Source organism: Convolutriloba macropyga, chromosome 7 (assembly GCF_964194025.1).
Source record: "Convolutriloba macropyga chromosome 7, txConMacr16.3, whole genome shotgun sequence".
Classification (NCBI taxonomy): Eukaryota; Metazoa; Xenacoelomorpha; order Acoela; family Convolutidae; genus Convolutriloba; species Convolutriloba macropyga.
In genome coordinates this window covers 52,663,065-52,690,094 of record NC_134474.1, presented here as the reverse complement: position 1 = coordinate 52,690,094, position 27,030 = coordinate 52,663,065, and the positions used below count along the sequence as shown (strand labels likewise).

The following is a 27,030-nucleotide window of genomic DNA, read 5'->3' as shown; positions in this document are numbered from 1 at the left end:
AACATGGAGTAACATCACTGACACGGAGTAGAAAATATGCTGAAAAATGTATGGATATTTTCATATTGCGCTGAAAAAGGTACAACAGAGGATACAGAGGAATTAAAATTATTCAGGGGATACTAGGATGACATAGTGTGCACTGTCAATGAATAGCCTCTAGATTACCTTGAGTATGCAAATTCTCTTCACTAAACTTTACAATTTACTCTTGAGAAACCGAATGGTAATGGAGAACTGGCGTTCCTTGACCTGAACATAAAGGTAAACGATGAAAGAAAAATTAGCTGACACCGATATCAAAAATCGAATGATACCGGCATAACCTTAAATTTACGTAGCTGTGCACCGTTAAACAATATGAAAAATGTGATTCAAGGGACGGTACATAGTTTTGCCAATGCAAATAATGACTTGCAATTGTTAGATTTAGATCTTAAGAAAAATCAAGAGATCTTGATTGAAAGTCGGTATCCAACTGGGTGGTCTTCAGATAAGGTTAAGGAGACGTTGTATAAAAATGGTCTCGAAGAGAAAGATAACACCAAAGCCCTTAGAGATGAAAATGATCTGAATACAATAAAAAACTTCAACAAAAATTAGCTTAAACCGATGTTTTGTATTCGATACAGAGGAAATTTCACTCAAACTTTTGCAAATAGACTGACAAAATTGTGTGAACTTCACATCATTTTTACAACAAGAAGTTTAGGAACTTGCTTGTCCCCCTGAAATATTCGTTTGACGAACATCTGAAATCGCATGTATAAAAAATTACATTTATTTGATGTAATTCAATCTATATTGGCCAAAACAGCCAACTTAACGCCACTAGAAATTTGGAGTTTCAGAAGGAAGGTTCTCCTGTGGGAACACATCTCGATGAATGTTGTGGTAAGGCGACAATTTTGACTGAAACAGCCTCGATTCATGTTTGCGTGGTTGAAAAACTAATGAAAATGGAAGCGATCTTCATCAAAATTTTGAAACTGCAAAAAATAAGCGCCAGGAGTACCAGTTTAGGGAACTGGCATTGAAGTATTAGATCAAATGCAAAAAAATTGACAAATGAACTTCGAAAACAATTCTGATAATTGTTAAATTGAATTATTTTCATCCCCAAAATGTAATGGATAACAACAGACATATTACAATAAATTCTCGTTTTCAGGTCCTCGCTGCGGATTCTCGAAAGCTTTCCAATTAAATTATTACATCAGGCAATATTGAAGGTAAAATAATGACAATTGAAGCGCTTCCCATCAAGCAACGGAGGTCCGCACTCAACAGCCGAGACGCATTCAAAAGAATAGAACTGACAATAAAATTTTAGTTCGAGATCTGTCGACTGTTTTCGAAATTTTCATTTCAGCGAGTTTGAGTTCGAAAAAGAAAAACGAAACGCAAAGTACGAGATGCAATTCCATAGATCAGCAAGTGAAAGTAAAGGGAACTGGCATTGTAGTTTTATATCAAAAAATTTACCTTTGAAATTCGAAAACAATTCTGATTATTATTAATTTGAATTATGGTCAACCCCAAAAAGTAATGGATAACAACTGATATGTTGAAAATAATGACTCGTTTTCAGGAACTGAAAACAAAATTATCGGGAGTTTCAAAAACTCCGGAAATAGATTTAAAACATTTTGATTTAAAGCCGCATTCCGAGAACTAATTGACTTCGCTGGTCGTTTCACCATACAGATTAAATTGTCAGCATATTTTTCCAAAGACTTTCTTTTTGCGGTAACGATCGATTGAGGCTTGATTGGGCAATGACTGTAGCACCATTTTACATCTTCCATTTCTTCATACATCTCTGCTTTTGTTTTGACACTTTGTAGGAAACCAATTCTGCAATCTTGACATTCCACGGCGCGACCTCTTCATACAGAATTGTTCTTGTAGGCGTGACATTTTCCATCAGAAGTGTCCTCCTTGTTTTTTACTGGATCCACAAAACGTTTTCGTCCTATAACTTTTCCTCGAATTACTTTGTCAAAATATTGATTTAGATAACTCCTTCAACAAAAGCTTCAAGTTGTAACTGTTTGAGGAGTATCGTCGCTCAAAAAAGTAGCCTGAGACAATATCCAATGCGTCTAAGACTGGTAGGTTAATGTAGAGACTACTTACGTCAGGTGAAACTATTTGTTTGTCACCTAATCTCAGGGTCTGTAGCCTCTTACGAACATCTCACTTTGAAGTCTCGATACTGGCCCGGGAACTATGTTAAGCAGCCCCGCTAGAAATATATTCAAAAATTGATTTGCTCAAAGTTTGAAACAAAGAACTTAACGGAATAGCTAGCTCTGAACTAAGGATATATTATCTTTAAGCCCGTTTTCCAATGACGATATTCCCAAGGTTCCACCCTTTTGTCTTATAATGCCAAAGATTGTTCCCGGATTCGGCCTTGTTTTATTCCATCTCCAGCAAAGTACTGCTTATCTTTTTTTCCATTTTTAAGCACGAAATTGTCACTACAATTTTCAATCTCTGATTAATGTCTAAAGCTAGGGACCTCGCTTGTTTTTTTATTGCAACTACTCTCCTCATTACACAAAAACCATATCCTTTGTCATATGGTACCGTCAAAAGTTTTTCTGTTTTAGATATTTTCCAACTCTCTTTAGTTCTTTAAATACTTTTCCGAAGCCAATTTTATTTCACAGAGATTTCCACCTGGCGTGCTGTTCCCGCGTAATTTTTCACAGGGTTGTCAATAACAGCCTAAATATGCATTTCAACAAAATTATCCTTCACTGAATGTTTTGGTCCGTACGACAGGAATTCATTGACAAACACGGGCAACTCCAATTTGCCTTAAATATTCACAGAGGAAATCGCTGTCACGTAAAATTATGTTCCTTAATTTAAAGTTGTTGCCTGATATGATATCTGTGAGATTCTTCCGATGTGAAAAACTACGGACATTGACCATTTTGGTTCGATCATATCTACCAAAGCTACCCTACTGTTGAGGGCGTTCTCTTGTAGGATTGCAAAGCGGCCTTTGCTTTTTGTAACTGTTTCTTCAGAATTCTCATCGGTTCATAAGAACTACGGACCGCACCGTACATAAGTCTCCATTTAACAAAAACGGATTTGGTTTCGCTTTACGTTGCACTTCACCTAGTTACAGTTCAGTTCTTCAGTGTTCGACAATCAGGGCAGTCTGTTTCTGTTTTTCTAAATCACGTCCACCAGTATGCACTTCCAATCTCTTTTTCTCTGATGTATTTCGAGGTATTTTTTCAGGCGCCTTGCCTCTTTCTGCTTCCCTGTGAAAAAAATTGTCTTTTGTCATTTGAGTTATCATAATTCCTTTTTTTAAAAAAAAAGGTGAAAATATCCGGAGCTTCAAGTTGTTTACAGTATACTATGTCCAGAAATCTTCGACTTTTTGATTGCAAATACCCGCAGAGACTTTCAGGACAAAGTGGCTGCGACTTTGATCTGTGTTCCTTATTGTATTGTTGACCTCATGGTGCCAGTTGACAAGATTGCGTCCGTTCTTTAAAATTCAATTTTACTCAACCAGTTGCTAACGTGTATTTGCGTACACGTTAAAAATTAGAACCGATATCGACGTTAGAAATGGTAGCATCTGTCTACAATTTACATTTCTAAGATGCAGTTTTATAAACTGCCTTTGCATTAGCTGTTTTAGATCTTATGCGCTGACCTGTTCTTTACTGGTTAAAAATTTCGGAATTAAACAATTTTTTCATCAAACATTTTCTCTACTGCCACTATCTTCAAGAAATTGCTGGTATAAGACTAATTAAAACCAGAGAATGATAAAGCAATGAGTCTATTTGGTAAAGCGAAAATTATCAGTGCTCAAAAGAGAACTTTCGGTTTCCGTACTTCGAACAATTAGTCACATCAAAACTCGAGTTTTTATAATAGCTTCAAACTTAGTCTTGATTATTACAATCACTTTTACTTGCTTCTCTACGGAATTGCATTTCGTCCCAGAACTCCATTTTGTTGACAGACAATTTTCAAAAAGATCGACACTTGAAAGGTTTTGTTGTCACACACAAGACATTTTGTCACAAACAGATTTTATTGTCGCACACAAGACAAAATGTGTAGAACGAAAAAAGAGATAGACGTTTAGAATATTTTCAATTGAAAAGTTTTGCATCTCACCATTTTGAGGCTAATTAAAATCAACAAAGGATAAAATCCGAGATCGAGATAACGATTTTTTAACAAAAACTTTTGAAATTGGAGAAACAGGGCAAATAGTCAGGCCTCGAATAAATACAACAACTGGCTGAACCAATGGTACCCCCGTGACTATCCACGAGGTACGTTTTTTTAAATAAAACTGATTAAAGTAAGAAAATGATACATTAATGGGTCTGTTTGCTATTATGAAATTGATCAGTTCTGAGAACTCTTGTTTTCCGTCAGTTCGAATAATTAGTCACATAAAAACTCGGGTTTTTAAACTAGCTTCAAAGTTGGTCTTGATTATCACCATCACTTTTATCTGCTTATCAACGGAATTGCATCTCGTACACTTGGTTTCATCTCAAAAGACCATTTTGCCATCAAGCAACTTTCAAAAAATTCGACACTTGATGAACCTAAATTTTTTGTCAAATAAATACTAGTAACTTCATCAAACAAGTTTTTGGTAACAAACGGAAATTTTATGTTGAAAAATGTTTGACCAAATTTTATTGAGCCACGGCACAAAATACAATAAGCGTGGAAAAAAAAAGAGCAGAAAACCTTTAGAATTTTTTAAACTGAAAAGTTCTGTATCTGACCATAATGGGGCTGATAGAAAAAACAACAATAGACAAGATCCGAGAAAAAACAACAGTTCATTATCAAAAACGTTCAAAACTGGAAAAAGAGAGAAAATCATTAGGCCTCAAACAAAGACAAAAGCTGGCTTAACTAATACGTTCCCCTTGACTATCCAGGAAGTACATTTTTTGAGTAAAGTATTCTCTTCGATTTTATAGTAGGAATAATCACCAAGTAAAACTCAATAGAAGCAAAATATCACACCTACCAAAGTGAAATTAACAAAAAGCTTTCACAATACCAGAATTCATAAGCAGCAAAAATGTAAGCAGCAAAAATGTTGGCGCTCTAGAAATCAAAGGAGCCAGTGTTGTATTTTGTAGGGGAAAATTTGGTTGAGTTTTGATATCAGGACTTTCAGGACTAAAGGTAGCCGCCCTGAAATTGTTTAGTTTGAGATGTCTCCTGATTTTCTTATATAGTTGTATCTCGAACATTGCGCTCCTTTCATCTGTGGATTTTCAGAAAAATTGGAAATAGTCAAAAATGACGATTGATAGTGCTATTTTTTGATGGTTTGCATTTCAAGGTTTTATAATGCTTGTTGCATCTCTCGTTTTAGGTATCGTGTGCTATATTTCATGAATCAGGAATGACTTCTTCCTTCAATTTAACTGTGTTTGTTTGTTTGTGCAATAAACGTTAATTGTTCATTTAAATAATTCAAAACGTCTCTGTACAATTTCTTCAATTAAGAGATCTGTTTGCAACAGTAAGCTGGTGATCAATCTAAAAACGTTGGATTAAAATTATAATTTCTGTTTGTTTTCTAACTAATTACGGTTGTTCTCACAAGAAGAAAGTTCAATAATAAAATACAGTAAGAGAAGGACAAAGATTTGAGCAAACTCTGCTGCGCCAATATTTTCAGTTTCAGCAGCAGAGCAAAAACTTTTGAAATAATTTTTCACAACGAAAACTCGAGAAGCGAATTGAACTACTGTTATGAACTGTTTTTTCTACACGTTTGGTTGTTTTCATTCTGAAATTAGCGCCAAACGTGAATCTCCACAAAGACCTTATTAAAGAAAAACATTATATTTTCTTATGACATCATCCTATCATAAAAAACCAAGTTTGAACAATTGACTATTTCCCTTCTGATTCGGAAACTTTTTCATTGCAGACGTTGTATTACGGTGAATTTCTTTGTGTTTGTTGTGGTCAATTGATAAAGTTTTGTAGCGAGAAAACATGAAATCGCGAAGGCGACTTCGGTTGATGCCTAGTAGATAAGAGTTTCTGTTTAATGAACTTGTTTTCTTGCTATTGCTAGAAAAACAGTATCTTACACTTTTATTGTGATTAAAAGTTCCAAACAATGGCAATTTGTTTTGCAACATATAAGTTACTTAGTTGATACAATGCGATATTTGATTGATCATCAGTTGTTGCTAGGAAATGCCTGAAAAACATTTACAAAAAACAATTATCCGTCTTTCCATCTTATACTGAGAAAACAAACATATTAAGGAATTTTTGGCGCAATTCAAGTCTTGTTCGAGTTAGAAAAATTTGATCTGAATATCACTTCAAAACTGCATCCCTAAGGATTTTGACCGGAATTGATAACTCATCGCTCGACAAGTACCCAAAGGTGTCAAAATGTTTACACCTCCATGCCAAAGTGCACGTTGCTATTGACTTAGTCCAAGAACCATATGAAAAAAATTTGATTGCAATAATATGCTTCCGCATGAAATTTACAGAGTTTCCAATGGTCATCTGACTGGAGTTTGTTTTGCTTATACATTAGTTTTTCTCCTGCAAAGACTTTGAAGTTACAGCGATGTTGATTCGCAAATCATCTCGGCTAGACTGTTGATGATTTTTGTCTCCAAAAGGAATGTTCCTATTCCAAGGAACTTCTTGTTAGTACGCAAGACTACAACTAATACATTCTCGTATGCCCCTTAGGATATCGAAGAAATAGGTCCTCAAAAAAAGGTTTTTTGCTTCTTGATTAAAAATTTACACAGATTGCCCTGACAAATAGTAACCATTTTGTAAATATAACTCTAACAGATTTTTTTCAAGGCATTTGTTTGGGAAAATCCGTGAAAACCTATTACTTGAAGGCATCAGAAAAAGTTCAGTTTTTGCCAAACCTAATTCACTTTCGCTTTGATGACTTGAAATCATTAGATTGCTCAAAGATCACACTAAAAATTTTTGCAGCGGCCAAAATTACGGGTTTCTACTGATGATTTTAGTGAAAAAAACAGAAGGAGAACATTGAGGCGTTCTCAACTGCTCACAAATTAGACAAAAATTCACAAAAAGCGAAGCATCATTCTCGCCGAGCTCCACAACTGGCTTGTTGATAACCCAGGAAGGAATGAGGAACACTTTCATTGGGACGGGGAAACAAAAAAACTCTTGATAACCGAAGAATAAAATTGCTCAATTAATCACATTATCCCAAATTGTCCCCTCTGTTTTATCGCAAGTTCTCGTCAGTGATACTAATTCTGATGCAACAACAGATAATTGGCGAACAAAATTGAGCAAAATTATCCAGATCTACTTGAATAATTTGACAAAAGAGTGAGCGCAGAAAAAACAAACAAAATATTTCATTATAAAAAACTGATAAAATTCCTCAGGGCTTTTTGGTTCATTTGAAAGACTCTTCGAGTCATTATAACTGTTATGAGATACTTTATTTGAGAATGTAAATTTTAAAAATTAAGTTTATTCTTAAATTTTCATAGTTTTTGAGATGGGAAAAAGAAGAGTCGATCGAGTTGACACTGTTGTTGAGTATTTTTTTTCGAAGAAGAGAGCAATGGTAAACCGTCTGCAATATTTGCTGCAAAACAAATCTACCAAGTTCTAAAAATGTAATTTTTGTTCAAATGTTTGTAATAATACTGATGCTAACTACTCTCTGTATAGTTAAAGTAACAATTCTTGTTTTCAGAGTTAAAAAAGTCAGTATGGATAGTCTCCTTACAATGTTCAATTAATCATACCCCTTCTTAAACTGGGCAATGAATAATTTCAGACCACATGAAAAAAGACTTTTTATTGCAGTTTTAGGCCTTGGGGGTAAAATGAAAAAGAATAAACACTAAAAACGTTTTCTGGGAACAGGTTTTATTCAGTAATTGAGATAAATTCAGATTACAGGAGAAAGATGTATTGGATACTGATAGTGGACTGAATCAGGAAGTCCCAAAAAATTCCAAAGAAGCAAATTCACAAAACAATAGAAATTCTTAATATTTATTCTAGTTCCAAGTACAAAGTCCAGGGAAATGTTTCATCTGATAGTGAAAAACAACTCAATGTAATTGATGAAAACAAAGTAATAACGATCGATGCTAATTGCAGTGGGTTACTGCGTCTTCAGTTTTGAGAACGAATGACTTTTTGCTTTTTCACACTCTGGAGGCCCCTGAAACTGAAAGCTGAACTGAAAACATAACGAGAACTGCAATCAAAAAGGGAAGCCCAGAGCCGGCATACGGCAACAAGAAATATTCACGGAATAGCTTTAATCTAAAATCAAAAAAAAACTTTTTGGAATCTAAGAATGCCCACACAAAAATTTGGGATTTTGTTTACTGGATTGAAAGTAATTGCTTACGATATCGAGGGGATCTAGTCTTTTGACATGCCTCATGTTGACAAATTATTTAATTTATCTAGAGTTTGCTTTTATATTAGCTTTGAAGTTGGTCTAGGTTTTTTCTATCTTTTTCACTTGCTCACCTACTGAATTGCATCCCGTACTCTTTTTTTCGTTTCCGAATTCAAAATTCACATCTGCAACATTTTTTTCGTAAACCACGTTGGACTTTATTCCCTTTGAAATTCCGATGAAAAGAAACTTTGAGTGCCGCCAAGCTTGATTTTAAAATTCTCGTTCTGAAAACAATTATAACGGGACAAAGTTTTTGTGTTGTCTTTGAGTTCTCAACTCAGATTGCCATGATATTACAGGAAAACAAATGTTTGTCTACAGTTTTGCCGCCTCTAGTGTCCAATTTTCTTCCGGTTGTTTCAATCACTCCACTTCGTACTTGTCTGGATACTGGTTTTCCTCCCAAAATTTTTGCGGACTTTTAAAACATCATCAAAATTTTTCTGGTTGTGCATCAGAGCAGTCTGTGTACAGTCTCTTCCACGATATTGACGCTCGGCTCCGATAAATAAAAAATATTAAAATTGTTCATGTATCAGTTCTCTTCTTGTGCCATTTACGAGTCACTTTTCTTTCCTCGCTTTTATTCAAGCTCATATGTATAAAACCGAAGTCACCATTTTCGTAAGATGTTTTGAGGACTAACTCTAGATCTTTATGCAGATGATTAGTCAAGATTTACTTGACTTCGCAGGTCCATTTTACCATGCAGATTTAATTGTCAGCACATCTTTCAAAATGTTTTCCAGTTGAGGTAGCGATCGATTGAGTTCTCATTCTGCAATGACTGCGGCACCATTTTATATCTTCTTTTTCTTCATACATCTCAGCTTATGTCCTGACACTTTGTAAGAAACCAATTATGCAATCAACAAATTACACCACGCGACTTCATACAAAATTGTTCTTGTAGTAGTTACATTGTACGTCAGTAGTGTCTACCTTGACCTTTACTGGATCCGCAAAAACGTTTCTCAAACAACTTTGTCAAAATATTGGCTTAGACAACCGCTAAGAATGCCCCCATTGCCAGTCCATCTCGTTGGCAATACCAATTTTTGTTACGTTTCAGATCCAAAATTGCAATTGCTAACTTCAACAAAAGTTTCAAGATTTTTCTTCGAGTTTAATTGGCATCATCGCTTAAAAAAGTAACCGGAGACAATATCAATGGCCTCAGAGACTAGTGGGTTAGTGTAAAGACCCTTAGGGTCAATTGAAACTTTTCGTTGGTCACCTTCTATTCCAAAAGCTCCTAGCTTCTTGCGAACATCTGACCTGGTAAACAGCGGCAATAAAAACTTATTCAGATTTCAATAACAACTCACCGGAATAGATAGCAATGAACAAAAGTGTATAGTCTCTCTACGAACGTTTGCCATGCCGGATATTCCCATAGGGCGCACACTTTTTGTCTTAATATTCCAGAAATTTTCCCTTATTGGGGCTTGTTTTTTTCCGGCGAAGTACTGCTTATCTCTTTTTCAATTTTTTGTACGAATTTGTTACTACAATTTTCAATCGCTGAAAACTGCTTAGAACTGTGAACCTTGTTTTCTTTTTCCACTTACTTTTCCTCAATACACAAAAACCATTTCCTTTGCCATATGGAACCGTCAAAAGATTGTTCTGTTTTAGATATTTGCCAACTTTTATTTGTTGAAGCCACTTCTATTTCACACCGCGTAATTTTTTCACTGGCTTGTCAATAATAGCTAGAAAAAGCATTTCAACAAATTTATCCTCCACTGAATGTTTTTGTCCGCACAACAGTAATTCTTTGACAAACACAGGCAACTCTAAATTGCCTAAATTTTTGACAGAAGAAACTGCTGTCACGTAGACTTATGTCCAGCCTAACTGATAATTTTTCCAATTTGTTCCCTAATTAAAAGTTGTTGCTTGATATGATATCCGGGAGCTTCTTCGAATGTGAAAAACTACCTACAATGACCATTTGGGGCCAATCATTTTGACCAAGCCTACCCTACTGTTGCGGGCGTTCGCTTGTAGAATTGTCAAAGCGCTCTTTAATTTTTGTTACTGATTTTTCAGAACTTTCATTTGTTCTAAAAACTACGGACCGCACCGTACGTAAATAGCGAGCTCCATTAACCAAAAACGGCTTTTGTTATGCTTTACCTTGCACCTCACCTAGTAGTGGTTTAGTTCTTCCTTCTCTGTTTCAGAAAAAGGACCGTCTCTTTCTGTTTTGCTAAACGACACAGTATGCACTTCCAATCTCTCTCTCTCTCTCTCTCTCTCTCTCTCTCTCTCTCTCTTTCTCTCTCTTTCTCTCTCTCTCTCTCTCTCTCTCTCTCTCTGATGTACACCGAGGTATTTTTTCAGGTTCCTTATCGCTTTCTGCTTCCCTGTGGACAAAACGTTTTTCATCATTTGAATTATCATAATTTCTTTAAGAGTTGGTTAAAAATATCCGGAGAGTCATGTAGTTCATAGTATAATATGGCCTGAAATTTTTGAATTTTTTGTTGCAAATACCCACAGAGGCCTCCGGAAACAATGGCTGCGACGTTGATCTGTATTCGTGTAATTGTATTGTTGATCCCATCGTGTCAGATGACGAGATTGCGTCCGTTCGTTAAGTCGCAATTGTACGCAGCCAGTTTTTAAACATTCTAAAAATTGTTTTTGCGTACACGTTAAAATTTAGAACCGTTATTGACGGTAGATGAGGTCAAACATGTCTTTGAGTGCTGCGAGTCACTGTATTCACCATGTGGAAGAGTGAGTTGCATGATGTTCCCACAAATTTCTTTCTAAGATATAGCATTAAAAAGTGCCTTTGCATTGGTTGTTTTAGATCATCTGCGCTGACCTGTTCTTCAATTGCCTAAAAAATTAGCAACAATTATCTTCTCAAACAATATCTACTGCTGTCATCTTCAAAAAATTGCTGGTTTAAGGCTAATTAAATCCAGAGAATGATAGAGCAATGAGTCTGTTTGCTAAAACGAAAATTATCAGTTCTTTGAAATTTCAATTTCCGTCTTTTCGATCAATTATTCACATCAAAACGCGAGTTTTTGTAGTAGCTTCAAAGTTGGTCTTTTTTTCAATCATTTGTACTTGCTTCTCTACAGAATTGGGTCTCGTACTTTTGGTTTCGTCTCAGAACAGAATTTTGCTAAAAGGCAATATTCAAAAAGATCGACACTTCCTGGATATAAATTTTGCCGTCAAATAAATACTAGTCACTTCAGCAAACAAATTTTTGGTATCAAACGTATCTTTTTATGCAAAAAAAGTTTGACAAAGTTTCACTGAGCCACCGAACACAAGACAAAATGTGTAGAACAAAGAGTGAGATAAACAATTAGATTTATTTCAACTGAAAACTTCTGTATCTCACCATAATGGGGCTAATTGAAATTAAAAATAGACAAAATCAGAAAAAGAGATAAAAATTCTTTTATCAAAATCTTTTGAAATTAGAGAAATAGAGCAAATAGTTAGGCCTCCAATAAACACAAAGACTGGCTGAACTAATACTAGCCTCGTGATTATCTATGAGGTAAGTTTTTTTGGGTAATTTTGTTCTTTATTTTGCAGTAGAAATAAACACCAGGTAAAATCCCAAATGAAAACACAAAATCACACGTACCAAAGTGAAATTAACTAAATGATTTTTACAATAACAGAAGCCATAAGCAGCAGATTTGGTGGCTCTTCAGGAGTTGAAGGAGCCAAGGTTGTATCTGTTGATGGACAGTTTGGTTGAGCTGCGATATCAAGACTTTCAAGACTAGCGCATTCGCCTTGAACTCGACAACTTCCAGATCTCTCCTGGTTTTCCTATATAGGAGTATCTCGAACATCATAGTCATTAAAATTGGTTCGCATTTTCATCTGCTGCCTTTGGACGGAATGCAAATTCCAGTATATATCCTGTATCTTACTCAACCGTGTATTGCAGTCTTTTCATCAGTGCATTTTCAAATCTATACTTTCAGATATATTCAAAAATGCTTCTCAATGTTTTATAATGCTTGTTACATCTAGCGTTGTGGGCATTGTATGCTATACTTTATGATTTAGGAATGACCTCTTCTTCCAATAAAACTGTGTATATTTGTGCAAAAAAAGTTATTTGTGGCAATTAAAAAAAATCAAGACTTCTCTGTTAGTTTTCTCTAATTATGAGATTTATTTGCACGCGAAAATTAGTCATCAACCTATGGGCGCTAGATTAGAATTATAATTCTATTTATTCTCTAACAAATTGGAATTGCTATCACAAGAAATTGTGTTCAAAGTAAAAATACAGTAAGAGAACGAAAGAGTCGTAATCGAATTCTGTTGCGCCGTGATTTTCAAAATTTTCCAAACGGAAAAGAAGCGTTTACAACCCCTACTGATGACAAATTGCAAGATTTCGAAAATGGACTCTATTAAAATTGTGATGAAAATTTAGGAATAGAAAAATCGAGGGGTGCATCGGCATAGTGCAGCGAGAATACTATACGGAAAAGCTTTAAAAACCAAAAAATGTTAACCTTTCCACGAATCTAAGAATGCTCTGAGAAAACTATCAGGATTTTCTTCACATGACTGAAAGTAATTGCTCCCAATGTCAAAGACATCTATTCTTTTGACTTGCCTCGTGTTGACGAATTTTCTAAATTATTTAACACTTGTTTTTATACGGACTTTGAAGTTGGTCTTGATTTTTTTTTTGTCATCACTTTCACTTGCTTCTCTACGGAAGTGCTTCTCCTACTTTTGTTTTGGTCTTAGAACTCCATTTTCCAAAAGGAAAATTTCGAAAAAGTTGAAGGTGTTGAACTTAACTCTTTCTGTCAAATAAATACAAGTCACCTCAGCAAATATGTTTTTATTATCAAACGTAATTTTATATTTAAAATAAAAGTTCAACCAAATTTCGGTGAGCCACTGCACACAGGACAAACAAGTTAAGAACAAAAGAAGGGAAAAAGTTTCGCTTTCAACTAAAAGTTCTGTATTTGACCACAATAGAGCTCATGAAAATCAACAATAGTTAACATCGGAAATAGAAATAACGATTTATTATCCAACATTTTGACAATTAGTTAATAGAGAAAACAGTAAGGCCGCAAAAAAAAGGGTTAAATTATTACGTTCCCCATGACTATCCGCAATGCACGTTTTTTGGGTAATTTTTTGTCGATTTTTTATTACGAATAGACACCAAGTACAATTCCAAATGGAAACGCAATATCGCACGGACCAAAATGAAATTGAAAAAAATTTTTTCCCAAGAACAGAATCCATAAGCAGCAAAATTGGTGGCGCTTCAGGAATTGAAGTAGCCAGAGTTGTATCTGGTAATGAAGAGTTGGTTGGGATTGCGATATTAAGACATTCAAGACTAGCTGAATCCTCCTTGAACTCGATAACATCCTGGTTTTCCAATGACCGTCTTGGTTTTTTTATATAGGAGAACCATGAATGTCATAGTGATAAGAATTTGTCCTCGCATTTTCAACTCTCGTCTGTTGAGCGAAAAAAAATCCTTTATTAGTCTTGTATTTTAATCAACCTTGTGTTGCGGTCATTTCATCAGTGTCTTTTCAAATCTAAAATACTGGATATAGTCAAAAATGACGCTAATGGCTTGTGCTATCTTTTTGATGGTTTGCATCTCAATGTTTTATAATAATTGTGGCCTCTCTCGCTCTCGTTGTAGGCCTCGTATGCTATATTTAATGAATCAGGAATGACTTCTTTCCTTAATGTAATTGTGTTTTTTTGTGCAATAAACACTATTTGTTCAATTAAAGAACTCAAAACGTCTCAGTTAAATTTCTCTATTTAAGAGATATTTTTGCTGGTTTTGCATGCTTTTCTACATGACATTATCTTACCATCGTTTTTGTTTAATGAGCTTGTTTGTCTATTTGCTATTGTTAGAAAGAGCAAATTTTACTTCTTTAAGATGATTAAAAGTTGCTAACAATAGCAATTTCGGACCTTTTTTTCCAAAAAAACCACTGATTCCCTATTATCGCAACAGATAATTTAGATAGTTGAAACAATTCGCTGTGTGATTTGATCTTCCAGTTGTTCGTAGGAAAGGCTCGGAAAACGTTTACAAAAATAAATTAGCAATTTTTTCATTTTCACCAGAGAGATTAATTTATTTCCTGGGCTTAATGCAATATTTGTTTCAAATAGAAAGCTTTCATTTTAATATTGCTCTAAAACTGCGTCCCTAAGGAGTCTGATTGATATTGAAAACTCATCATTCAACCAGTACCCAAATTATTAAAGATTTGACGCCTTCATGCCAAACTGCACGTTGCTGATGACTCTGTCTAAGAACTATATAAATGAGAACTTGGTTACGCTAACTTAGTACCATATGAAATTGAGAGATTTTACAATGGACATCATTCTGGATTCTGTTTTACTTACACGTTAAATTTTGTCACACGAAAACTTTAGAATAATGCATTTACAGTAATATTGAGTTGTAGTTTATCTGTGCTAGACCTTGATGATTTTTGTATTTAAAAGGAAAGTTCAAAATCCAAAAATTTTATTGCGAGTACTCAAGACTACAACAAATGCAATCTGGTCTGCTCGTTAAAATAACAAAGATATAGGTTTTCAAAAAAAACGTTCTTCTCGCTTGCTTATCAAAAAATTGCACAGACCGGCTGGAACAAATTAATTAAATCATTCTTTTGGAAATTTTGCTGGAATTTTTTACATCAAGGCATCAAAAAAAGAACAATTTTTGTCAAACCTGATTAACATTCCCTTTGTTGACTTGAAATGATTAGATTGCTCGAAAATCATACTAATAACTTTGATTTTTAACGGTCAAAGTTATGGATTTCTACTGGGAAATATCAGTGGACAATTAGAAAGAGAAAAATCATGCTTTTTTATTAGTTCACTAATCAGAGACAAGTTGACCAAAAAGTAAGCGTGGTTGTCACCTAGGTCCACTTCTGGCTTGTTGATGACCCAGAAAGGTATGACGAACAATTCAGTTTCGAAAAACAAAACTGGGAACGGGAAACACTTTCCGCAGAGAAAAACTAAACTCTGGATAACCGAAGAGGAAGTTCACTAAATTACTCAATTCATCCCAAATTTTTTCCTCTGTTTCAGAAAAATTAACTAATTCTGCCTGAAAAACTAGACAAACTTTTCGACATAGAAAACATAGAAAAATAGTTCAAAAACTTTGTTCAAAATAGTGTAAACTTTGTTTGTTTGCCAAATAATTGGGTTAGTACTATAAAAGAACGACTCCTATAATAAAACGCAATTAAAAAAGACAGAATTGTGACGGAAATCTGTTGCGCCAAAATTTTCAGTTTCCGCAGCAGAGCAAAAACTTTTGAATTAATATCACAGCAAAAACTTGAGAAGCGAATTGAGCAACTGTCATGAAATGTTTTTTCTACCTGACATCATCCTATCATAAAAAACCAATGTTGCACAATTTACTATTTGCCTGCTGCATCGGAAACATTTTTCAATGCAGACCTTATATTGAGGAGAATTTCTGTGTTTTTGTTCAGTCAGCTGATAAATTTTTGAACATGCAATATATGAAACTAAGAAAATGAATTTGTTTAGCGTTTCTGTTTAAGGAACTTGTCTATTTGCTATTGTTAGAAAGAGCTAATTTTACTTCTCTAAGATTATTAAAAGTTCCTTACAATAGCAATTTCGGACCTTTAGTTTTTCCAATATCCATTGATTTGTTATTTTCGCAACAGATAATTTAGATAGTTAAAACAATTCGGTGTGCGTTTTGATCTACCAAATGTTTCTACAAAATGCTCAGAAAACGTTTTTTTCTACTTGACATCATCCTATCACAAAAAACCAATGTTGCACAATTTACTATTTGCCTGCTGCATCGAAAACATTTTTCAATGCAGACCTAATATTGAGGAGAATTTCTGTGTTTTTGTTCAGTCAGCTGATAAATTTTTGAACATACAATATATGAAACTAAGAAAGTGAATTTGTTTAGCGTTTCTGTTTAAGGAACTTGTCTATTTGCTATTGTTAGAAAGAGCTAATTTTACTTCTCTAAGATTATTAAAAGTTCCTTACAATAGCAATTTCGGACCTTTACTTTTTCCAATATCCATTGATTTGTTATTTTCGCAACAGATAATTTAGATAGTTAAAACAATTCGGTGTGCGTTTTGATCTACCAAATAATCGTTCAAAATGCTCAGAAAACGTTTATAAAATTTAATTAGGCAGCTTTTCATCTGGACCAGAGAGATAATATATTAGCTGTGCTTGATGCACTATTTGTTTCAATTAAAAAACTTTCATTTTAATATTGCTCTAAAACTGCGTCCCTAAGGAATGTGATTAATATTGAAAACTCATAGTTCAACCAGTACCCAAATAATTAAAGGTTTGACGCCTTCATGCAAACTGCACGTTGCTGATGACTCTGTCTAAGAACTATATAAATTAGAACTTGGTTACGCTAACTTGCTACCATCTGAAATTGACAGATTTTACAATGTCCATCATTCTGGAGTCTAATTTGCTTTTACATGATTTTTTTACACAAAAATTTTGCAATTACAGTAATGTTGACTTGCAGTTTATCTCTGCTAGACATTGATGATTTTGTCATTAAAAAGAAAGTTCTAAATTCAAAAACCTTATTGCGAGTGCTCAAGACTACAACAAAAGCAATGTGGTCTGCTCGTTAAAATATCAAAGATATAGGTCTGCACTAAAATTATTGTTTTCGCCTGTTGATAAAAAATTTACACAGATTGGCTATAAATTATTCAAAGCATTCTTTTGGAAACTTTGCTGGAAACTTTTAACATCAAGGCATCAGAAAAAGTTCAATTGTTGTCAAACCTGATTAACATATTCCCTGTGTTGACTTGAAATGATTAGATTGCTCGAAGATCTTACTGATAACTTTTATTTTTAACGGTCAAAGTCATTGATTTCTTCAGGGAAAAATCAATGGACATGTTATTGAGCTATCGTATTTTGAAAAAGAGAGCAATGGTAAATTGTCTCGGAAAGTTTGCGGCAAAACAAATCTACTGAGTTCTGAAATTGTAATTTTTATTCGAATATTTGTAAAACTGATGCTAATTACTCAGTATATTCGAGTTGATCAAGAGTCAGAAAATATTCAGCGTGGATAATCATCTTTTCAAGTTCACTTGTTTATATCCTGCCTTATCCATGGCAACAAATTATTTTAAACCATAAAAAGAAACAGTTTTTTCGCAGTCTTTGGATCTTCAGGAAAAAACAAAAAAGATAAACACTGAAAAAATTTTCTGAGAACATGTTTTATCCAATAATTGAGATAAATTGAGATTACGAGAGAGATGTATTAGAAACTGAAAGTGGACTGAATCAGGAAGTCCCAAAAAAGTGCGAAAGAAAAAAACAAACAAAGAAATAAAATTTCTTATCTTTCATTCTAGTTCGAAGTACAAAAAAACCAAGGAAATAATTCTTCTGATGAAAAAATTGGAACACAGTTTGCTTGATGAAAGCAAATCAATAATGATCGATGCTAGATTATCTGCGTATTTTTGTGAACGACCATTGACAACATTGAAGGATCAATGTTAGTGGTACAAGATTATCTGCGTATTCTTTTGAATTCGGCTTTTTTAAAATTTCCGGAGGCCCCTGAAATTGAATGTTGAACTCGTAATGAACAGCATAACGAGAACTGCAATCAGTAAGGGAAGTTGAAAACCGTCAGAAAACAGCAATTAATGGAAATACATAACTATTGCGCCCAAAATCAGCAAGAACCTTACAAAACAAGGAAGGATCGATATTAGTGAAACAAGATTATCTGCGAATTTTTTTTGTGAACGATTGGGAAACAACCTCACATTTTGGATTTTCGAGTTTCCGGCGGCCCGTGAAATTGAAAGGTGAACTGGTAATCAATAGCATAACGAGAACTGAAATCAATAAGGGAAGTCCAAAGCCGCCAGGAAACAGAAATTAAAAGAAATACCTAACTATTGAGTTCACAATCAGCAAAATTTTACAATATGTTGAATGATTCAAGACGGAAAAGAAAGATTTGGAACCCCTACTGATGGCAAATTGCAGGAGTCCGAAAATCGACTCTAAGTAAATTGAGATGAAGTTGTCTACAGAAAAAATTTGTGGTCTACAGTATCCTAGTTGGTAAATGATCTTGTTGGTAAATGATTTTAGATCTTTATTAATATCAGTTACTCTATTCGTTAATTGTCAATGACATTGTATGCAATATATTCCTGGTTTTACCGTTTGAATCATGCGTTCAACGAGACTTATAGAGAGATAATTGCTTACTAGAGCCAGTATATTGTATATGCAGAGGTTTAGACAGAATTTTGTCTCTTTATTTCCAAAGAGGCGTTTTGCTTGATCAAACCGTATATTTTTTGGCACGCCGTGGTTGCGTATATAAGATTCTAAATTTATTATGACATTGTTACCCGAGGTCCCAGTTATCATTTTTGTGTTGGGTATACAAAGACTTTTGTCAATTGCAAACAGGACAGAAATTTTCCGGCCCTTGTTATCGAGTATAAGTTCCGCAAAATCTAGCTGTAGTTTTTCGTCTGGATTGTACATTTTATGGAAGGGCTCAATTGCACTTTGCATTTATTGTTTTCAGTTTGTTACCAACTGAATTTCAAGGTCCGCTAGGTTGCGGTTAATGTACGGCCACCACAAATTTTTCCCTTGTATTGGTCATTTTTCGACAACCCGAGTGCATGGCATGACTTTATCATCGCGTTTTTTAAGATGCATGTTATGGCAACTTTGCTAGCTTTTCTAACCATCCTGTCAGTCCACTTGATGTTCTTTTCTTTAACTGAAATCACAATGGAAAGTAGTGAATGATGGCTGGTGACAACTGTGAAAGAATTGTCTTCGAGATAGTGTTCTATCTGCAGAGAAGAAAGAATTGTCGATTTAAAAAACTGAATTAAAAAACAAACGTTTTCGAACAATGCGTTCATCGTCAGGTTTATCTAAAACTGATTTCTGATATCCAATACTTGTTAGGGTTGACAATAATTCAAATTAATATGTATCAGAATATTTTTTGAAATGCAAAAGTCATTTTTTTGCATTTGAACTCATACATCAATGCCAGCTCCGCCCCCGGAATTTGTAGCACTTATTTGGTCGCAGTCTCAACTTTTTGTTGTAGATCGCTTGCATTGTCAAAAGTTTTTTAACCCCGCGACATGCATCTAGAATCTTCCATTCAATACTATGCGCTGTACCACAACATTGAACGAGGTGTTGTCCCACAGGGGAATTCTTCTTTTGATGTTGCAATATTCTAGTGGTAACATGTCGGCTGGCTTTGCTAACATAGATGGAACTGTATCAATTACATGTAACATTCTATACCACATTGGATTTCTGATTCTCATCAAAAATGATTTCAGTTTGAGTTTGCAAGTTTTTAGTTTTCTCGTTGTGAAAATGATTTGAATATCACACAATTTTTAGTCTACTTGCAAATTTTTGAGTGATTTTAGTAGTAAGTAAATACTGTCTCAAGAGAGGGGGGTTATCCTACGATACTTAAACATGGGATAACAGGGGGTTATCCTAGACGGAAAGGGATTAAGGAGATTAGGCCGCTTTGAAACTCATTTTTCCGTCATGACAACCTTAGCGACGATTGATTTGAAAGCTATTCACGAAATTTACAAGGAACTGAAAAAGGTTTATTCTCAATACGGTGAAAGGTTTGTTTATTTCTTGGCAATATGTCTGTACTTGGATCCTGACCTTGATTTGGATATTGCGATGAAAATGAGACCCTATGGTGGACTGATTGGTATTGATAATTCTTCTCTGAACAAGTATTTCAAGTCTTACAAAATTTCGAGGTTACATGCTATACTTCACGACGCTTCAGGTTTTGTTTTTGAATATAGTGAAAAAGGGCCGGGCTATGCGTATGACCTACCCTGTCCAGTGACAAACGAGTACCTTGGTCACGTGACAGGACTTGCCTTCTGTCTATATTTAAAAACTTTTAAAAGCAATTTATCCAGTTTGCTGGCATGTTGAAGTCACGACCAGTTGTTCTTGATTTTGAAGGTTTTCGACATAAAAAGTCTGGTTTTATTATCAAAGAACTAGCTGTTTCGACGGAAAATTATTGCGATACCGTGTCATTTTTACCCCCAACTTCATTCAACATACTGTGTTCGAGTGAGAGATGATCATAAAGTTGGGTGTCAAAATATATCCATGGTTTGAATTGGGAGAGTGGAGATTATCCATATTGTTATTTGCAACAAATTTTTGACAGCATAGCACTTCGATTTTCCTTGGCAACTTTTTATGCAAAGGGAACAGAAAGAACAAAATCTCTTCAGAAATTTATCAAGAAGGACGTTATCAATTTAGAGATTTTATTATGCCCAAAAATTGAAAATTTAAATTTTTTTCACGAGACACCATTTGTATTTTACATGTTTTACGCTGTCCTAAGCGACAAAGAAATAAACACTGTGCGAGAAAAAAAGCTACACTTTTTTACCTGTGGCTAACGAATGAATCGACGGTCCGAAAAAGCAGCACCGTCTCTACTTCAGGTGAACTTGTCCCCAAATTTATTGGTTTACAGTTGTATAGCGGATGAAAATCAATTAACAGTTACATTTGCAAAGAAGAAAATGTTGACAGTCGTGGTCAAACTGCACTGAGGAAACAGCAAATTGTCTGTACTGAAGCTGAAATAGAAGCCTTCAAGAAATACTTTTCGCTTTTGGAGTACTTTCAATTGTACCATGTATTTGGAAGAGAAAATGCGAAATCTGAAACTAACCCCTTTACCTATGCCCAAGCGTGCAGTACCAGTTCTGATGTCACTGAACAATAAGAGCCATCCAGCTGAAATAAGACAAAGACTTGAAAAGAACAACGTACAGTCAATTGTTTTCAGAGACAAAACTGACAGAGTAAATGCGAACTACACCATTACTTTTATTAATGCTAATCAAAACTCACAATTTGTAGCTTATGAAATTTATACAACGAAATAACCAAATATACCTCTTTTTTAAAAAACTTATTTTGAAATGAGTAAAGCAGAGGATCAATTAGATACGGGCGGGGCAATAACTGACTTAGTGTTTGATGATGATCACCATGAAAGACGATCATGGAGGTTTTGTAATTCAAGGATACCACGATCAGAAGTTGTTTATTTTACACAAGTTTTAATTTTAATTCTTCTCATAATAATTTCTCTGGTAAAACTTGTGTTTTTCCAGCTGGAATGTGAAGAGTCTACATTTTGGTTTTCTCTTCTTTCTTGTACAGTTGGATACGCTCTTCCCAACTCAAAATTGTGAATAAAATCATTTCAACAACTGAGGTGGCTGTTCTTATGGCCGTTTGCGGTCCGTCATGTTGTGGAAAAACAGAGCTTATTTCAAGAATTTTACTCGAAAACACTTCTTCTGCAAAGTTCCTCTCGATTTTTTATTTCTACCAACATGAACAACCCAAATATAAGTCACTAGAGGCAAAATTAAACATACAGTTTAACAAATTTTCAAGCTTGGATTTGATATCGGAGCTCGAAAACTCTCTGTTGGTGTTTGAAGATTCATGCGAAGAAGTTTTCAATGACAAAGAGTTTTCGAAATTGGCTACAGCAGGACGTCACAAAAACACTAGTGTATATTACGTAAAACACAATTTATTTAACAAAGTAAATAGTCACGAATTATTGATCTTAATACAACACTCATCATTTTATTTAAATCACCCCGTGACATTCAACAGATTGGTTTAATTGGTCGACAGCTTAATAACACGCAATTTTTAAAAGATAGCTACGAGCTAGCAACCAAACAACCCTTTGGTCATTTACTGATCGATCTGGATCCAAAAACATCGGACGTTTTACGTTGCTGCTCCAATATTGTGCCACCAGGACCGTTCGTTTTTTACCTGCCCCCAGCTAAAGCTGTTATAACGAATTTGAGTAATGAGAGAGAAAGAGCTTTGTATGCTGCGGCCAATGTTAGAGAAATCGGAAATAAAATCAAAAGAACTAATCAAGTCGGCACCAAATAGTTTTATTAACTTTCTTTGCGAGTGTTTGCTTAATGTTGTCAACGGTAAAGTTCCCGCTAAGAAAATTTTTGTACAAGGCCAGGAAAATTCTTTTAAAAAACTTTTATCAAAACAAACAAGTTTAAAAAATAAAAGGCAGATTTTTGCTAAAAACACGGTTCTTTTGAAAGGTATTGCTCTCTCGTGTTACCTTCATCTGAGGAAGTGATAATGTATACTGAAGAATTTATCTTAATTCCCAAAAAAATGTTCATGTCAAAACAACCGGCAAAAAGTGAAATCTTTGATGATCCTGTTTACAAACAGAAAGCCACGCAATTGTCTCTCATTCAAGGAAACATGTTTCAAAAACCGGAAAAAAGTGAAAAAGAGGATGGAGCAGTCCAGACAGAACCCAGCATTAATGTTGAAACAGTTCAAGAGGAAAAAGAGGAGCCCATGAGTGATGACAGTGAAATTGAACCTATTGTCAAAAAAAGTACAACTAAAACGTTTCAGTCAATAATGAAAGATTAGGGAGTGATGGAGAAAAACAAAATCGCAAGAGCAGAAATCATTCTCAACAAGATATTAGAATCCCCGACGGTATCCATTGAAGATCCAGTTGGTATCATTAATATTGATAACCAACCACTTGGCTTAAAAGCGTCAACTTTTGTATAACACACAGCAGCCAACAAAGAAAATTGATATTCTAAAATATTCTAGAGCGTTATTAGCTCTCGAACTTTCACCTCATTTAGTGTCGAATACCTATGCCAAACAAATCTTGGAAGCATCTGAAAGCAAAGAAGACATTTTTGCAAGCCCACGAGGACAATCAGGAAGCGGTTATCAAGTTACCAACCAAACAAAAACGGGCACAAGAAAAAAGACGGCGAAAGACAAACCCAAACAGCCAAAATGGTCTTACTTCTTCTGAGAAAAAAAAACGTTGGATCAACTGTATTTGAAGGGACCTGCATCGCTTGGAAACCCAACGCGATTAAAAACCTAAAGCAATTTATAGTTTGATAAAATTAAGACATATTGGAAACCAAGCCATCTTTTACAAAATATCGCCCAATTCGTTTACGATTTCCTAGACTTAAATTAATAGTAGAAGACATAAATGAAGTTTGGTCCGTTGACTTTGCTTATGTGGATAAACTAGCAAAATACAACAGAAATGTTAAATATTTATTGGTTGTGGTCGACTGTCTTTGTCTTTCCAGATGCCTTCATGTGGAGCCCTTTAAAACGAAGTTTGCAACGGAAACTGCCTCGGCCTTTAAAAAAATGACAAAAAACAAGCAACCATAAAAAGTGTGGGTTGATGATGATACAGATTTTCTTGGAGCCTTCAAAACTTTATGCAACAAACGAAAAATTCTTTTATACAGCACTTTTAGGGACAAAAAAGTCTGCATTCGCAGAGAGGAACAATCTATCACTAAAAAACATTATCTACAAGTACCTTGAAGAAAAGTGGACATACTCCTACATTGATATATTGGATAAATTTGCGAAAACCATTAACTCACGGTTCAACTGCGTAACCAAATTTGCTCCAAATAGAGTCACTAAAAAGGATGTTCCACGACTTGTCTCTTTGAGCGCTCAAACAATCAAGTTTCAGAGACCCAAATTTTACATTGGAGATTTTGTTAGAATTGTCAAAAGGCCTTCAGGAAAGGTATAAACAATTTTTCACCGACGAAGTATTTGAAGTCGAAAGCTTAGAAACCTTCAATCCTTCAACGTATTCACTTATTGATGCAAACGGTGACAAAATTGAAGGCAAATTTTATCAACCAGAGTTACAGCTGGTTCGTATGAAGAAAAATTAGTGAAAACCGTTTCACTGATGAATTTACTGTGCATGTTTTTTCATCTGCTTCAATGGAAATTTTTGACTCTAATACTCTCAGTTCATTTCGAAATTTTTTCAATGATGAAATGCAACTCGCTGGTGACTAGAGAGTAGCTCTCAGTGAGATCATTTTCCCCACAAAAATTGAGCATATTGTAAATGGAGACATGGTAGTATATAGCTTAAAAGGGTACGCAGACAGCCAGAAAAAGGCTACTGAAGCCAATGTGATCTCTCGTCTTTATAACGGGGAGAAATTGTCTATCATGACGGGAACATATAATTCAGTTGTTGACATACTAACTACTATCAAACGAACTGTTGGACTACCAAACTTTTCATTCAGAGAGATCAAGAAAACCTGAAGTTTGATATCTTGATGGAAAAAATGAAGGAATTACTTTTCCAACTAAAGAAATTTTGAGCATTATCGGTTTTTCGGGCATTCCAGTTGGCAGTGGAGTACACATAGTGTACAAAATGAAAAGCGCAACATCAAACAGACTAATGAAGAGTGATGAAACGGCAGCATACTATGGAGAAACTCCCGTTGATCTTTGCTCAGGAAAGCACTTAATTTTTATATATACGAATATTATTGAGTACCAGTACGTTGGTGATACAAAAGCCCCCTTGCTTCAAGTCATTGATTCAAAAACAACATCTGAAAAACGGTAGTGTCTGCAAGCTTGAACCAACTCATCGAATTGTTTTTTCCAAATTAGATTACAAAAAACTCTTATCAAACACTATACAATCAATATCGATTGAGTTTCGCACAGAAACGGGAGAATTGGTTCCCTTTTCGGGAACCGGTAAATTCATTTTAGCCCTTCAGTTCATAAAATTTTCCAATCAGCATGGACTCTTGTTACGATAACCAAGCAACATCTTTACCACATTTCTCTGGCCACTTCAGGCAAGAAAGCAGCGGTTCTGGTGCACTAGCTGCAGGAATTGGGCGGGTCGCTTTACCCCAAGCTCGACGTTTCATTCTTCCCACTGCAAAACGTATTGGAAAAGAACTTTTAAGGCAAAGTGTTCCAGAGTTGTTAGACGTTGTCAGCAGTAAAAAAATCACCCAAACAAGCACTCAAAAATACAATAAGCAACACTGTTAAAAAACAATTAGGGGGATCAAGACTTCGGCAACAAAGAAAAACGATTAGGAGTCGCTCAAAAAAATCACCAAGAAAAATATTAACCAAACAAAAGTTGGTCATTTCAAAACAAAAAGTTCCAAAAAAAAATCGGTCTGATTTCTTCTCTGAAGTTAAATATGATTGCTAACCTGTTACCAAACGAAGCAACCCATAGCTCTTTGGATCTGTTTGAGAAACCGGCGCTCCTCGTGACTTTCGATGGAAGTTTTTGTCAAAATTGAGACCTGTTTATAGTCCTGATTGACCCATGTTAGAGTTCGAAGAAACTGGTCACCGTAACAACTTTATTGATTTACAAAAATTCTTTTTGGAAATCAAATGCAAAATTGTTCAGTCTTCGGGATCTGATCTCAAATATGACGGGGCAGCTAATGCTGACACTGCTAAAACCGATGCTCCTTACTTTTGCAATAATGTTTTTCATTCGGATGGAATTTACGCACACAAAACTTTTAAAGAAACTGAGTTTTCACATAACAAAGATGCAAAGAACACTTGGTTGGCATGTCAAGGCTATTCTTACGAAGAAGATCAATCTGCAATAAAAGCAGCGGAAATTACTCGAAGAAAAAAGTCAGTCAGAGTGTCAGCAGAATGCACTTTTTATGGTAAAGTAGCGGTAGATTTTTTCACATGAGATAAACATTTGCTCAGTGGCGTAACACTTCGTATTGCATTCAGAAGATCTATTGATGATTTTGTTATCGTTTCCGATGACGCTGCAAAACATTACAAGGTGAAAATTGTGAAAACCTTGCTTACTAGCCCTGCTGCCTATCCATACTTTGAAACTTTGACAAAGACGTTTTTGGCTTCAACTGGTCTGCATAGTTGGAAGCAAGAGGACATTTTTGCACGAGAGCCAACTCGAAGATTAGCCATTTGTCTTAATACAAACGAGGCTTTTTTGGGCAACAACATGCAAAATCCATTTTATTTTCAAAAATTTGACTTGGAACAGATATATATTTATCGCAACGGGTTACCAGTGGCTGATTACCCAATATCTACAACTGATAACAAAAGCCTTTATTTTAATACAATATCAGATTTAGCCTACATAGACAATGGACACGGAATAAGTCTGTCAGACTATCCCAACCATTTTATAATAGTGTTGATCTGACTAGCACCCAACAAGCTTCTCATGATTTTATACATCCGGAGCTAACATACTGTTCCATATCGAGTTGAAATTTTCAGTGGCCTTACCGACCAACATTGAAATTTTTATCATTGGAGATAAAGCTAGTACAATTTTTGTTGATACTGCGCGACGAGTGTCAAAAAACCATATTCTAACAAACTGATGGACGGAGATGACATTAATGGTTTATTTCAGAGATGTCAAAAACTAAAGCACAACTTTCGAGGTGTATTTGCAGCAGACAATTTTCCTTCAAAACTGAAATCAAACACCTTTTTAATAGTAA

General features: G+C 34.9%; 1 protein-coding gene across 2 annotated transcripts in view; it reads right to left on the bottom strand.

Moving 5' to 3' along the window:
* The window catches only part of LOC142343148 (peptidyl-prolyl cis-trans isomerase-like), a 615,561-nt gene that overhangs the window by 39,907 nt on the left and 548,624 nt on the right, over positions 1–27,030 (bottom strand). The gene's annotated exons all lie outside the window — the stretch shown is intronic.